The 14,768-nt window shown below is 44.6% G+C and overlaps 1 protein-coding gene across 2 annotated transcripts in view; it reads right to left on the reverse strand.

Moving 5' to 3' along the window:
* Positions 1 to 14,768, reverse strand: part of VPS13D (vacuolar protein sorting 13 homolog D) — a 2,979,414-nt gene that overhangs the window by 2,172,141 nt on the left and 792,505 nt on the right. The gene's annotated exons all lie outside the window — the stretch shown is intronic.

The following is a 14,768-nucleotide window of genomic DNA, read 5'->3' on the forward strand; positions in this document are numbered from 1 at the left end:
AAGTTCTGTGTACCAATGCTGGCGAGGCCAAGCTCGGGCTATTAGTAGGATCTTGCAGGGTTCTGTCTTTAACATTTATAGTACTCTGAAATGGGAGGAAAAGCGAAAGAAAATATGCCGGACCAAGCTATTGAAAAGGCATTCCCCCATGAACCCTGATGATGACGCCAACTTGCCAAGTACAGGCATTTTGTGTTGTTTGGCACTGCGAACAGGTCTATGTTCGGCTTGCCCTACCGTAAGAAAATGCTGTCAATAACTCCCACTCGTGGCAGGTCGTTTTCAATCTACAGAACGTATCCGCTATGATGTTCTGCCTTCCTGGAACATACTTTGCCGCTATAAACACTTTGTGCTGAATCGCCCAGCACCAGATAACTTGAGCATCTTGAGAGAGCAGGCGAGATCTTGTTCCTCCTTGTTTGTTCAAGTAGTGCATTGTCGCGGTATTGTCTGTTCTGACGAGCACCAAAGCATTTTGTATTCTCGGCAGGAAGGCTTGGAGTGCCAGAAAAACTGCTCTCAACTCGAGAAGATTGATATGAAGATCTCGATGAGTGGGAGGCCATTTTCCGCTGACTTGCAAGTCTTGTAGGAAAGCACCGCAGACTTCTAGAAAGGCATCCGTTATGATCACGAGAGGAGCAGCCTGAGACAGGAAAGGAAAACCTTGCGATAACTGGTGAGGTTGTGTCCACCAGTCTAGTGATACAATCATGAGAGGGTATTTCGGATTAGATCATCGAATGTGCCCTCTATCTGCACCCACTGTACGTTTAAAGCTTCCTGAAGAGGAGGCATGTGGAGAGAACAATGAGGTATGAGGGGAATACAGGAAGACATCATGCTTAGGAGAGATTTGTAAAGGTGTACAGAAAGGAACGTTGTTTTTTGTACACGTTTCGCCAAAGATATTAGTCTTTGTCGCCTTTGCAATGTGGGATACGCCTTGTTTTGGACGGTGTCCAGGATGGCACCTAGAAAAACGAACTGACAGGACGGTTGCAGAATCGACTTTTCCGCATTTAAAGTGAGGCCTAATCTCTTGAAAAGTTGCAGACAGGCTTTGTTGGATGTCCTTGCTGCTTTGTAAGTGGGGGCCTTGATAAGCCAGTCCTTGAGGTAAGGAAAAATTTGATGATGTTGTTGCCTCAGATATGCCGAACACCATGGTTCTAGGCACTTCGTGAAGATGTGAGGAGACAAATTTAGTCTGAAAAGTAGTAAGCGGAACTGACAGTGCCTGGTGGCCACTGTGAATCTGAGAAACTTCTTGTGTTTTCGGTATATGAAAATATGCATCCTGGAGATCCAGAGATGAAATTTAATCATATCCGTTGAGGAGGTGTAACACATCCTAAATAGAGATCATGCGGAATGATTGTTTTTTGAGGAATTTGTTTGAGTTCCTTAAATCCAGAATCGGTCTCCACCTCCTTGACTTCTTGCGAATCAAGAAGAAATGGAAGTAGAAACCTCTTCCTCTTTGATTGAGGGGAACTCGTTCTATTGCTCCGTTCCACAACATGGTGGTAACCTCCATCTTTAAAAGATGTAAGTGTTTTTGAAAATAAGTCAGAGGAGGGGTTGGTGTAGGAATCTTTATACATTCTAGAGAGTGGCAGAATTGAATTAGGTGTAGAACCCTGTTAGATTTGGGGGTCTCTGATTGGCACAGGTAAAGACTTGTGACAAGCAGGGACCCTCTCCTCTAGTCAGGATAAGGGGATCACCCTCTAAAATAACCCCTGCTCACCCTTTAGGTAGTGTGGCGCAAGCAGACAAGGCCTATCTCAGAGCGTCATAGGTTAAGCATTTGTGAACACATACAGTAATTCAATGACAACACCACACATGGACACAACACTAGATTTGGTATAAAAATAAGGTATTTTATATATATTTAAGCAGGCTTATGACAAGACCAATATAACGTTTCAGATGACCACAATACTGTTTTTGGAATAAAGAGTTCTTTGTAAATATGCTTAATTTAAGGTTTGTGCAGTTTGTACTTCTTGGGGCGACTCTCTGGTGGAGAAAGTGATCAAAAAGAGTCTTAACAACCAAACTGACCCTCTGGTCCGAAGCGTGCACCCTTTGGTGCGATGCGTGCACAGTACCTGGTAGGATTTGCGGCGGACAATGCGGGGACAAAGGGTGACGTTCATCGGCAGCTCCTCTGGTGAAGATCCGGCTGTTGGCAGGTGCCGCGATGCGGGGCATCAGAGCGGGACCTCAGGAGGCGCTGCGGAGTGTCCGGGTCGCGGCAGAGTCCAGAGCGTAGGGCGGCGTTCGAGCCGTACCTTCTTTACCAAGCTGGTTCCCGGAGGCGGCAGTGCGGCACTTAGCGGCCCGTACGAGACGTACCGGGTGGCTTCCTCTGTGCGGCGCGGCCTCGGGGAGTAGAGACACGGTGCGGTTAGGTACGCTTCAAGCGTACGAACCGTACCTCGCTGGGCAAATGGCAGTTACAGTTTTTGGCGGCTGTAGGCAGTGGCGGTGCGCTCAGTCCTCGAGGTAGAAGCGAAGCGGGGCGCGGTGCGGCCTCGGGGGCGATACGGTGTGAGCTACGGCTGGGATCAGCGGAGACACGCGGTGCCGGCGGCAACAGCACGGGGCTCAAGGCACTTCAAGGACGATAGGGATTTACGAGGCGCACTTCAGCGACGGCTTTCAGCGGGGCATAAACCTAGACAGCCCAGCAACTCGTTTTGAAAGGGGGAGAAGAGCCCAATGGTCCTGGGGCTCAGTTCAGGGGGTAAGCTCGCTTCCAAGCCCTTGGACATCGTTTTGAAGCACAAGTCTTTTTAGAAAATAGCAAGTCTTTGGAAAGTAGCAAGTCTTAGTAGGTTCTTCCTCTCCTTTGGCAGCAAGGCAACCACTGCAGGCCAGTCCCCCAGGATAGGGACAGTCTTCCTCCTTCAGCTTTCCCGGTTCCTTCTCCTCAGGCAGAGGTTTCTTCTTGGTTCAAAGCAGGATCTGATTTCTTAGGAACAGGGCTCCTACTCTTATACCCAAAATCCTTTGTTCTTTCAGGCCTGGGGGGCCTTTGCCTAATCCAGTCCAGTTCCTGAGTACTTTGTTTTGGTGACTCTGGCTTCTTCTTTCAGTGAGCAGGGTAGAGACATCGGACGCTCCCCAGGGGGTGGAGCCAGCATTGAGGTGGCAGAGCACAGCCCTATTCAGAGTCAAGGGGCACTCCTCCCACCCATCCTGGTGTAATCTCTCTATTCACCAGCTGGCAGCCCCAGCCTGTCTCCTGGAATTCCCCAGCCCTGTCACTCACAGAAACCAGACAGCAGATACACATCCTCACAGAGGTGGGCTGAAATAGTTAGGCAAGCAAATACTAACTTTCTAAAAGTAGTATTTGCAAACACAGGATATTAAAATAAACTTTACTAAAAGATGTATTTTATTATTCTGAGTTCAGGCATACTAAACTTGACTCTCTACCCTGTTCTCTGAGTCTGTTGGGATTATATAGTTAGGATTGTTTTCCATAGGGAAATCGCAACATTTTATTGGGAATAACTTTGGCGTCGGTTGAGGAATCTTCCTGAAATTTTCCTTAACTTTGCCTCGCGGCGCTCCGCTCCTTCCCTGAAAGTTTGGGGGGGATTCGTCAAGCAGGGGCCGAGATAAAAGGGGGGTCCCAAAACGTGTTTTCCCCATGTTAATTTCCATAGGGCGGTTGGACTCACTTTTAGCCCGAACGGCTGAATGGTTTTCCACCAAACTTGGCAAAATTGTAGGGACTGGTAGCCCGATGTGCCTTTGCTATGTCTCAAGATATGCGCTCCAGTGGTTTTTACGAAAATTAACTTTGAAAAAATATATATTGGGCTACATTGGGCTATATATATGTTAGAGCCCAAATGTAGCCCAAATATCAGCCAGATGTAGCCCAACTATAGCCCAATGACAGAATGTCCCAGAGTGTTCTAAAGAACAACTAGAGCGCTAACAGTCTTACTTATGACAAAAATATGGCACACCTGAAGTCATCTTGATTGGAATAAAGTGTTAACACTTAAAACATTTAATTTGCAAAGGAACAAAATGAGGGGGTTCATTTTGCCATAGAAATTATGATTAGTGCTGAAGAAAGAAAAATTAGGGCACATTTTGAGTGACTTCTCAAATCCTCTTATATTTCATTAAAAAAATTCTGATATGCAGTCTCCCAAGATGGCTACCAGAGACAAAAGAGCCCAAATGTAGCCCAAATATCAGCCAGATGTAGCCCAACTATAGCCCAATGACAGAATGTCCCAGAGTGTTCTAAAGAACAACTAGAATGCTAACAGTCTTACTTATGACAAAAGTATGGCACACCTGAAGTCATCTTGATTGGAATAAAGTGGTAACACTTAATACATTTAATTTGAAAAGGAACAAAATGAGGGGTTTCATTTTGCCATAGAAATTTTATATGTATATATATTCACTGAAAAATCCATAGGTTACACACCAGTTATAGTTAGGAATTAGCATTTAAAAAACCTTTGAAATTCACTGAAAAAACCATAGGTTTCACACCAGTTATAGTTAGCTGGAAATTTGACTCGCATAAAACCATTGAAATTCCCACGTTATAGTTAGTTGGACTCACTATAACTTGCGCGTGCAATAATTCTAGCAACCTATTCTGGCCTATGGAGAACAGGTAGCCTTACAATAGTAAGAAGTTTGACCTGCGACTTCGGTCTCGAACCAGAATCCTTCCCTGAGTGATGACGTGACTCATAGCTCCTCTTCTTATGTTTTTTCCTGGAGGACCTTGACACATGAGCTGAAGACGACTCCGAACGCGACTTCGATCGAGACCTCGACCTCGAACGCCGAGAACGAGACTTTGAAGACTTCTTATCTTTCTTACTCTTTAGCTTTGCCACAAGGAGTTTCGTCTCCCTCTCCCGCAGGGCCTTCGGGGTCATCTTCTTGCAACAAGGGCAATCCTCGACGTCATGGTCGGAACTCAGGCACCAGACGCAGCATTCATGCGGGTCAGTAATAGACATTGTCTTGCCACATTCTCCGCAAGCCTTAAAGCCAGTCTTCTTCGACGACATCTCGAAGAAAATAGAAACAGTAATAATAGAACAAGAGTAACTAAGTTACTAGAAAGCTACAACACGATCCCAGAAAACCGTTAGCTTCGACGACGCGGAAAAAAGGGAACTGATGTCATCACGCCGGCGTGGGCCTATTATAGGCGTCGGTGACGTCAGCGGAGTCGCGAGCGGTGCCGTGCCTCTATGACGTCCAAGTCCACGTCGGCGCGAAGCTACGAAAAGAATTTCCGAATGTTGCTGGCGCAAGGGGATATTCACAAGGTGAGGAATCCACACGGCAGATGTATCTATCAGAAATTCACTATTAGGACATACCACACACATCAGGGCTTGTCCTACCTTATGCTTACAATGCACCCTGCCCTTGGGTCTACCATAGGGGTGACTAATATGAATTTAAGGAAGGTTTAGGGACTGGCAAGTGGGTGCACTTGCCCAGTTAGCATGACAGTACCAGACTGCACGCAGGTTCTGCAATGGCAGACCTTAGACACATTTTACCAGGCCGCTTCTGTGGGTGGCACAACCAGTGCTGCAAGACCACCAGCAGCATTTGTATTTACAAGCCCAGGCACACCTGGTGCACTTTACTGGGGTCTGACAGTAAACCAAATAAGCCAATCATGGAATCCAATCAATGTATACATTTTATACAGGGAGAGCATATGCACTTTAGCACTGGTCAGCAGTGGTATAGTGCCCAGAGTCATTAAACCAACAAAAACAGGTCAGAGAGAATATTGGACGAAGGCAAAAAGTTCAGGGATGACCCTGCAGAAAGGGCCAAGTCCAACAAACCCATTGACCCAATGTTACTTCCTTCCACTATTGAAAACAAAGGGATATTTTGCTGCCCACCGAGGGTGGAATGGGCGGAGCGGAGGTCAAGAGAGGGGAGAAGTCATTGGCGGCGAATGGTGTCCTTTCCTTGGCGTCCTGATTTCCCTCTTAAAGTGGACTTGTTGTAAGCCGCCGCAGGTGGTTGGCGGTGAGAAAATTGAAGCCTATATTGCTGAGCTGAGGAAGAAGAGGCTGGGGAGCGAAACTGTTGGTAGCCTCCTCTGTAGGATTGTTGACCCTTTCCACGGGCGCCACAAAAAGGCATTTTCTTGTACTGCAAAGTACCTAAAGAATTAACTGTATCTGTGTCTTTTATAATCGCTTGCAAAGCTTCATCAACCTGGATGCCAGATAACCCTTCTCCTTTATAAGGTAAATCTAAAAATGTTGTTTGTACCTCAGGCCTGAATGAGGTGGCTTTCAGCCAACCTTGACGCCTCTGGACAGCCGCTCCAGCTAGTTGCCGGAAACCAGTGCGGGCAACATCCATAGTGCAGTCTATTATTTCTGAGGCGGTCCGCTCGCCTTCTAGAAGGGTTTTCTTCGCTTCCTCCTTGTCCTCTGGTGGAAGTCTATCCAAGAAGGGTGCCACATCCGACCACATTTGCCTATTATAACAACCCAATTAAGCCAGGGAATTTAAAGCTTGTACTGTTAAGGCTGACACTGTCAAAAAACCTTTTTCAATGTCAAGTCTTCTATCCTCCTTGTCGGGTGGTGCAGTCAGGTGGGCTGATGGATTCTTAGATCGTCGCTGCGCTGCCTGTGAGATCACCAAATCTGGTTTTCGATGACCAATCAGGCAAGCAGGAGAGTTATCAGGAGCTTTGTACTTTTTGTCAAGCCTTGGCAACACAGGTGGAACAATTGCTGGATTCTGAATGATTCTTAGGCCCTCTTTCCAAATATAGTCTTTTATCCGCATAGACCTTACCAATTTCCTGTAAGTTTCTTCTAAGTAATAGAGGAAACAGTCCTGTTGATCCACGGGCATTGGTAGTTCAAAGCACTTGCCGGCTCTCTACAGGAGATTATGGAAACCTCCTATATCTTCCGGAGGTGAATCCGTTTAAGGAGGAGATGGAGATCCGGTGGGGGAATAATGTAAGAGTCCCACTCATCCTGATGAATTTCACCTTCTTCTCTCTCTAGTTCCTCTTCAGAGAATGACAACTGTTGCACCGGAACAACATGAGGAGAAGGACGAACACTTGGAGAACCCTGTTGTGGAAAAGGGGAACAAACTTGTACTTCCGGAGGAGGAGCCTGTTGGAGAGGAGACTCTGGAAAAAATCTCTTATAATCTGCTAACATGAACTGCAAACCCGTCACTAGATTCAAAGGAAGACACTTCACATCTTGTTGCTGACGTTGTTGATGTGAATATTAGTATTGATGGTCATAATAATCATCTTCATCAGAATCTTCCAGATACTTCATATTAAGTACTGAAAGGCTTAGTGCTGCCCCAAAAGGGCTATCATCCACAGATCCCTCTGCCTCGTCATCTTCTTCCAAGAGGTGAGATGGTAAGAGAGATTGCACCTGGCTAGGCGAAGTTAGAGCTGGTGTCAACGGTTTTCGTGTCATCTTATGTTTTCCTTTCCTCGTCGATGAGGGCTGCTTCACAGCCAAATCTTGATTTGCCGACGGAATCACCATCGTTGATGATGTATCATCGGTGATAAGAATTTTCGTCGAAGCGGACAAAATGGCTACCGTCGTGGATACAATACAAGTTACCTCTGCCATCGACTGGGTCATCAACGATGGAGAAGTCAAAGTCATTGTCGATGACGAGAGGTGCACCGTCAATGGATGGACGGTCGTCGAGAAATTGCTCTTCGATGACGAAGATTTTGGAAAGACAAACTGCGTCGTCAATGAGATTGGAGCCTGACCTGCTGATGAGGACTTTGTTGACGAGGACATCGACGCTGACGAAACAGTGACAGTAGTGACTGTAGGCTTTTCTCGTCGACAGGGATGTCGGAGACAAGCTGTCCTACAATCCTTAGGTTTATGATCGGGATGAAGGCAGTGAAGGAAGTCCTTGTGTGGATCATCGATATGTAGCCTTTTCTTCCTGCAAGTGCCACAGGATCTGACAAGACCTTTTTAGATGTATCTAACATGACCATTTTACGTGCATCTGACATGATGGGCATCAGTTTACTCCACAGCAACACAGATATACAGGATTGGTGGTATATCTGACTGAATAAAACACTTTTATCAAGAAGAAAGGAGAAAAACTGAGCAGAACTCAGTGGAGACTCCATCAGCAAGATGTACAGGAGAAAATCGGAGGAACTGGAGCTTCTCTCAGGAAGGTTCTACAGGGTGGTGTGAACTGATTGGCTGGCTCTAAGTTTGAGTACTTTTTTATAAAAGGATGAGGATATGTTACAACAGTTAAAGGCCTAGGGACTCATGTTCTATGTCTAATATGACATTACTTTTAATAACCGGGTGCTCTCATCTCAACAATGGGGAATGATTCAAGCATGTGAATCTATGAACGTTCCAATACTGGAGTAATAATGCCTTCCTTCCCATTTCTTACACAAAAGACTGCCGGGCATTTTACATTGCATACAGCTTTCGTGGGAAAGAAAATGAACAAATTCAGCTCAATGCACAGAATGACTGCTTATGAAGAAGCAAGAATGATAAAGTTCAGTGAGTTTGGAAATAAAAACTCACAAATACAGGGAATCAACGGGGGATAATCCAGTAAACATCCAAGGAACAAAGAAACGCCACTAAAAAGCAGAATGGTAGCTTGCAGACCCTTGTTTACCCGAACAGGAATCCTATCATCAAATGATTACAGTCACAAGTCAATTTCAAAGGTATTCGAATCATAAAATTAGAATGCATCAGTCAATAATTTAAGAGAATGGCGTCAGGATCGTGAATTTCTTGATGGGACTCTGTTTCTTTGACAAACCATAAACCAAACAGGCAATGAGCTGACAGTTTACTTTCACAATACACATTTAAAAACCTACATGATGTTGTCATATGTGCAATGACTGAAAAACACTACTTCATCTGAAAAGAGGAAAACATTTTTAAAGAAAAAATTCCATTTTGGGTGGTGCATAGTTACTAATTTTAACGGGAAGTCAGCAAATAAAACAGGGAAATCATTTCCAGATTTAAATCAAATAGTGGCCAATTCTTACAGCAAAAACACTGCCATGGGTAACACTGCTTCACTTTAATGACCACATTATCATTGGTTGTTATGCATAGAAGGAAATACAACTTTCTGGATAATGCCTATAATGATGGACAGCAACACCAGGTTTGTGCAGTAATAAACAAGATGAAGGTTAGAAAAATTATGAATAGTTTTTTCAAAATATCACATATTGAATTTTAGTAAACCCAAAAAGACTACAGAGCAGAAGCCAGATTGCACACTAACTACAGACAGACAGGCAACACAAGAATAAGGATTTATGTTTTAGTCCATTGAAGTTTTACTTAGCTTAGCTACCGTAGAATATCTCTCAGGATATGAACAGAAATGCAGCCCTTGTCCAAGTACCATGTTGGAATTACCTTTAAAAATCTATAGCTATGGTCTCTTTGACCAATTACCGGAGAGTCCATTGTCCCCGCTTCTACAAAAGTCATGGGATGTCCAAAGCTGCACCAGAATTTAGCATGCACAGCAAGAGAAAGTTTTGGTTAGCAGACGCAAGGGCACTCCAAGCACCATCCTCTTATGTGCTTGAAAGCTCCAACTCCTCAGTCCTTTCCTCTAATCATACCAAACATTGGGGTTGTGTTCAGCTAAGGACTACTGATTTGTCCCTGTCCTTGCACTTAATATCTTTTCCCATTTGCTCCCGGCATTCTTCCAGGCTCATGGCAAGATGCAAAGCAGGATTGTGCAAGATAAAGGCAATCATAATAACCACTATTGTCTAGTCAATCAAGTTCCTTCACAGAGCATGACAAAACAAGGCATCAACTCACAACTGATGTTCATGATACCAGTGGCTTCTTAGTAGAGAGCCTTCCAGAGGATGTGTCATTGTAGAGCAACAAATGATGCCTTGGCTCTCACCACACGGGCACATGGCCCTCTTGAGCAAGGGCACAGCAACGATGCTGCATTCTGGCAAATAGGATACCGCAATATGAGATATCACAGTCTTGGAAGCCTGCATCCCAGGAATAGGCCATTATACACTACAAACCTAGGGAGCACATACCACCATTCCTCTTACCTATCCCACCTCAGCCACAGACAAGAGAACTACTGGGTGGAAATTAAAGGGATGTGCCCACTGATTGGCAATATAAGACCTAGAATACAAGGGTGATGCCAATCGCATACTAATTAGACAGTCCTCAAGAGAATCCCCACCAATCTCGAAAACTGGCAGGGTGTTTAAGGACCTCTTCCAAATAATTCTCCTGCGAGCTCTCCCTCTATCCTCCTTTCACAGCATATTACTACATCAGTAGGACCCATATGCATCACTTGAACAACCATAATATGTTGTGAGGGCACATAAAGGGTTTTGGAAAACCATAAAAAAGGCCTAAGTAGCAGCCAGAAAAATTTAATGAATTGTATACCCTCTAAGAAGAGCTGAAGTTGCATCCTATCCTGAACTCCAGTGAGTTTTAAACCTCTCGACAAGCTGTTTCCCTGCTTGTTCATAAGATGGTTTGTTACATAAATAGAAACTCCTGGTAACCGTTTGCATCTTACTAACTTTAAAAAGTTCAAGACTTCCATACCTCAAAAAGAGGTCATTATGCTTTGTTCTCTTGATCTATGTGTGTAGTGACTAAAACTCCTTCTGACGAATAGTCAGAATAACATGTATTCTACCAAAGCAGGTAAAGAGGAGGAAAGAACGCTGATAAATATATTGTTTGTGACAGATACAATCAATCAATTTTTTTTTAAACTTTATTTTTTCCGTAAGATGAACAACATAGTTTCCCTCAAAATTGGCATCGGTAGAAGTAAAATACAGGGGTACACAGCTCATAGTCCCAGTACGGCTCCAGCAGTAGCAGATATAACAGGAGATACAAGAGTCAAACCCTCGGGATGCAAAGCAATTATAAAAACTGACAGTAAGGAACCTTGTGCGTAGTCATCAGAGCATTACCCCAACATCAATTCTCCCTCCCCACCTCCAGCTCCCCGTCCTCAGGTTCCGATCCCTCGAACGTTGGTGGCACCTCCCCGACCGGTCCCTCGATCTCCCACGGGACCGGGATCTTGAACGGCGCGGAGCCTTCTCCCGGGCCTCAAGCAACTTTCTGGACCGCTCCCACAAAGTTTTCGTAGCCATGGCCCAGCAGTCGGGACATGACACGGGTAGGAATACTATATCTAAGCAAGGGGTGATTACACAACCTTGCCACAGCTGAGTGATCAGCCAGTTGTGTCAATTTGGATGGCCAGCCAGGGGTGGCATAACTCATGCTGCAGCCTTGGATGCACCTATGCCCTGGGTACCTATGGTACACTATACAGGGGCTCACAAGGTGACCCAATATCCAATTGGAGATGTACCTAAAGTACATGGAGTCCATTTTACAGTGAGCGCAGATAGCCTGGGGACCTGATTAGCAGGATCCCAGGCCAACTAAGTCGAAAACCAGCTAAACACTAGGCAAAAAGTTGGGGGTAACCATAGTCAGATATCCATCCTCCTACACGCCTCTCTCTGGCTCTGCGCTTGCTGGCGCGGAAAAGAAAGAACTGACGTCAGCGCGCGAGGGCGATGTCTATGTAGCTGCCGCAACGTCATTCTGGCGATCACGACACCTCGATGGACGCGGAGCCGCACGACGCCACCTTCCGACGCGCAGGTGTACTGCTGACGAAAACTTTTCAGATCCAGTCTGACGCCTGGGGGTAATTCTAAGGTAAGGAATCTATCACTAACGTGTCTCTTTCAGATATACTGGGCTCAACCCTCAGCTCAGCCATTACTGCCCAGAGCTTCAACCTGCTGTTGAAAGCTGAGCTCAAATCCATTTAAATTAAGTAAATTTTGCCCTCTTTAGTATATACTTATTAACAAATACATATTTAGGCATTGTTCTACATTTCCCAAGCCTGTGCAAAACCTGAACTGGAGATTCCAAAGGACATTATTATAGTTAGCCCAGGTCTGGAGCCGTTCCAGGAGGAACCTACCCATTATCTTAGCGGTCAAGCCTATTAAAAAAATAGGTCTATAACACTTTGGTTCTCCATGGAACCCCTTTTTAAAGATTGGTACTAGTGTTACATGTGACCTTGCCTTAGGAGGGCCCGCATGTAGGACGGCCCTAAGGACATTAATCAAAAGAGGGGCCCACAAATGTAGTTTTGCTCTAGAGAGGTCGCCGGGAATCAGTCAGGCCCTGTGCTTTACAAGCCCAGACAACTCTTACTAGCCTCTACTACATCATATACTTCAATGTGTAGGCTACAGAGAGGATGAACTGAGGCTGCTAAGGCTGGAAACATTCCTGTCTGGCGCCTGTATGGGGTATGTTCCTCTGATATGGGAGGATCCACATATAGCTGTGAAAAGTGGCTGGTCCATACCTCTGGGGAATTATTGTATCCAGACCAGGTTCCTGACATTTATCTAGGTAGTTTATTTTTAAAGTTTCCCAGAACAGCTTACTGTCCCTAGCTTCACTGGCCTTTACTATATCATGGTAGGCTTCCTCTTTTATCATCCTTTTACGAGCATGTAAAACAGCTTTATACCCCTTCTATAAGAACACACCATTTCCAAGTCTCTTGGCACCAACTTTAGTGCCAACAGTAATATGTTGTGAGCTTTAGTATATGGGGTATCAAACCACCTTGCTTGTTTTCTATGGTGGATCTTCGGCTTTGTAGTGAGCATTGCCTGTGTCATTCCAGATATTTTATCATAGCTGGTTAATAACTCAAGCCCCCCCCTTACTCTCCATCAAACAGAACATGACATCCTTGTAGGAATCAAAAATTAAATTTTTCAAAAAGGAGTCCTTGTCCACCTTTCCCCAGCTCAAAATAACCCCCTTACTGGAAGCAAAACCAATTGGTAAGGGTGGTGGACAGGTTGACTCATAGTCATGCGGTTTCCCCAATAATGCATCCTTTATTTAAACCGAGATCAACCTAGGATCATTCACAGGGGGCGGAGGGGGGTCCAATACATCATAGACTCCTAATCAGGCTGGCAGTTTAGGCAAAGGTATTATTAAATCAATGATTCTAAAATTACCATGCTCCACAAAACTAGGTGTGTCAACTATTCCATTACTGGTGGAGTCAAAGGCAAAAATCTAACTATACCAAATTAAAAGTGAGCGAAGATCATTTTCCAGTGAGTTATGGCAGAAATGTGTGATGGTCTCCCTGTCAGTGCCTGTCAAACCACACGGTTTTGGAGGTGCTACGCAAAGTTTAGTGTTAAAGTCCCCCAACCACATAACTGCACAGCTACTCAGGAAATTACACAGACTTCTACCTCCTCATGTAAAAGCTTCGCAATAGCAGAGTTATTAATATCAAAGACGTTATTATAAAAATTAACCAATAATAAGTGCCCATGATTAATCTTAATAAAAATGATCTGATAATGAGGCGAAGTCAAGTTTGCCCATATTATTAAAGTTTAGCCAGTCTAGATTGTGTAGTTTGGCGCCCAGTCCATCCACATTCCATTACTTTTTTTCTCCTCCATCTCCCCTAATGCCAGGCTGCTGAAGTGCTGGGCTTCCCTCCACTGATAGAGACTGGTCAATTGATCTCAACTGAGGGGGAGCAAGCCAAACCTCCTCCACGCCCGAACCCAGTGGAGACTATAGGGCAGCTATATCAAATTTGAGTAAGTCCTGTTGGTAGAGCCCTGACAGTGGCAAAAATCTATTCCAGGTCTTGATGGAGTTTGCAACATCTGGGTGTGGGTGTCTGGGAATATCAACTGGTCTATAGATATCTGGGATTACCCACATCGCAGGAGAAGAGTCTGCGCTTTCAAGCATTTGGGAGCTCCTTCTCTCCCAGGCAGTGTGTCTTCTGATGCCGATGTTTGTGGGGGTTCTCGTCCCCCGCTGCACATTTCCATTGTCCCCCTGATACATTATTGGTAAAATGGTTAAAGGATGGTTTGAATTTCAAAGGCACCTCCTCTTTAATGAACATGGTGAATCAGGAGAGGATAAAAAGTGCAAAAAAACTACCTGACCATCTGCCTTGACATAATGGCTGCTCAACATACGCAGGTTAGATTGGTGTACTAATGTTAGTGGCAAATTAGGATTTCATGGAGAAATCAAAAATAAACCTGGTAGAAATTTACTATGCAAGCCCTTCATAAATGTAGCTGCTACAGGCACTTGGATAGATTTAGTTCATTCTTGGTAAATTAAAACGCAAGCTGAAGAACAATCCCAAAATCAGCTTTCATTCAATCTAATGATCTCATGTGACAGCATTTAGAAAGCCTGCTCTTGTTTGTGTTTAGAATTATGGCTGCTGTAGGACAAGCGCTATGAAGAAAAAAAAACATGAACCCTAAATTTTAACAAAAAAAATAATTTAAAATGGTGCTCTGAGGTGAAAGACCTGTTTGTTTTTATCTCCACTATTATGAAAAGAGAAGATTGTAGGCATCTAATGCTGGTTGGTGATCTTAACACCAAAGTCTCTAGCCACAGTATAGGGTTATTTGCTAATGCCTCAAAATATGAAGCCCTAAATATCCCCCTGCTCAGTTTCCGAATAATAGTCGGACTGATAAAGGAGGTGCGATTTTACTTGAAGGCCCGAGAAACTCAGACATATTAATAACTAATGGGAGATTAGGAAAT

The sequence above is a fragment of the Lissotriton helveticus genome, chromosome 5_1 (genome assembly GCF_964261635.1).
Source record: "Lissotriton helveticus chromosome 5_1, aLisHel1.1, whole genome shotgun sequence".
Lineage (NCBI taxonomy): Eukaryota > Metazoa > Chordata > Amphibia > Caudata > Salamandridae > Lissotriton > Lissotriton helveticus.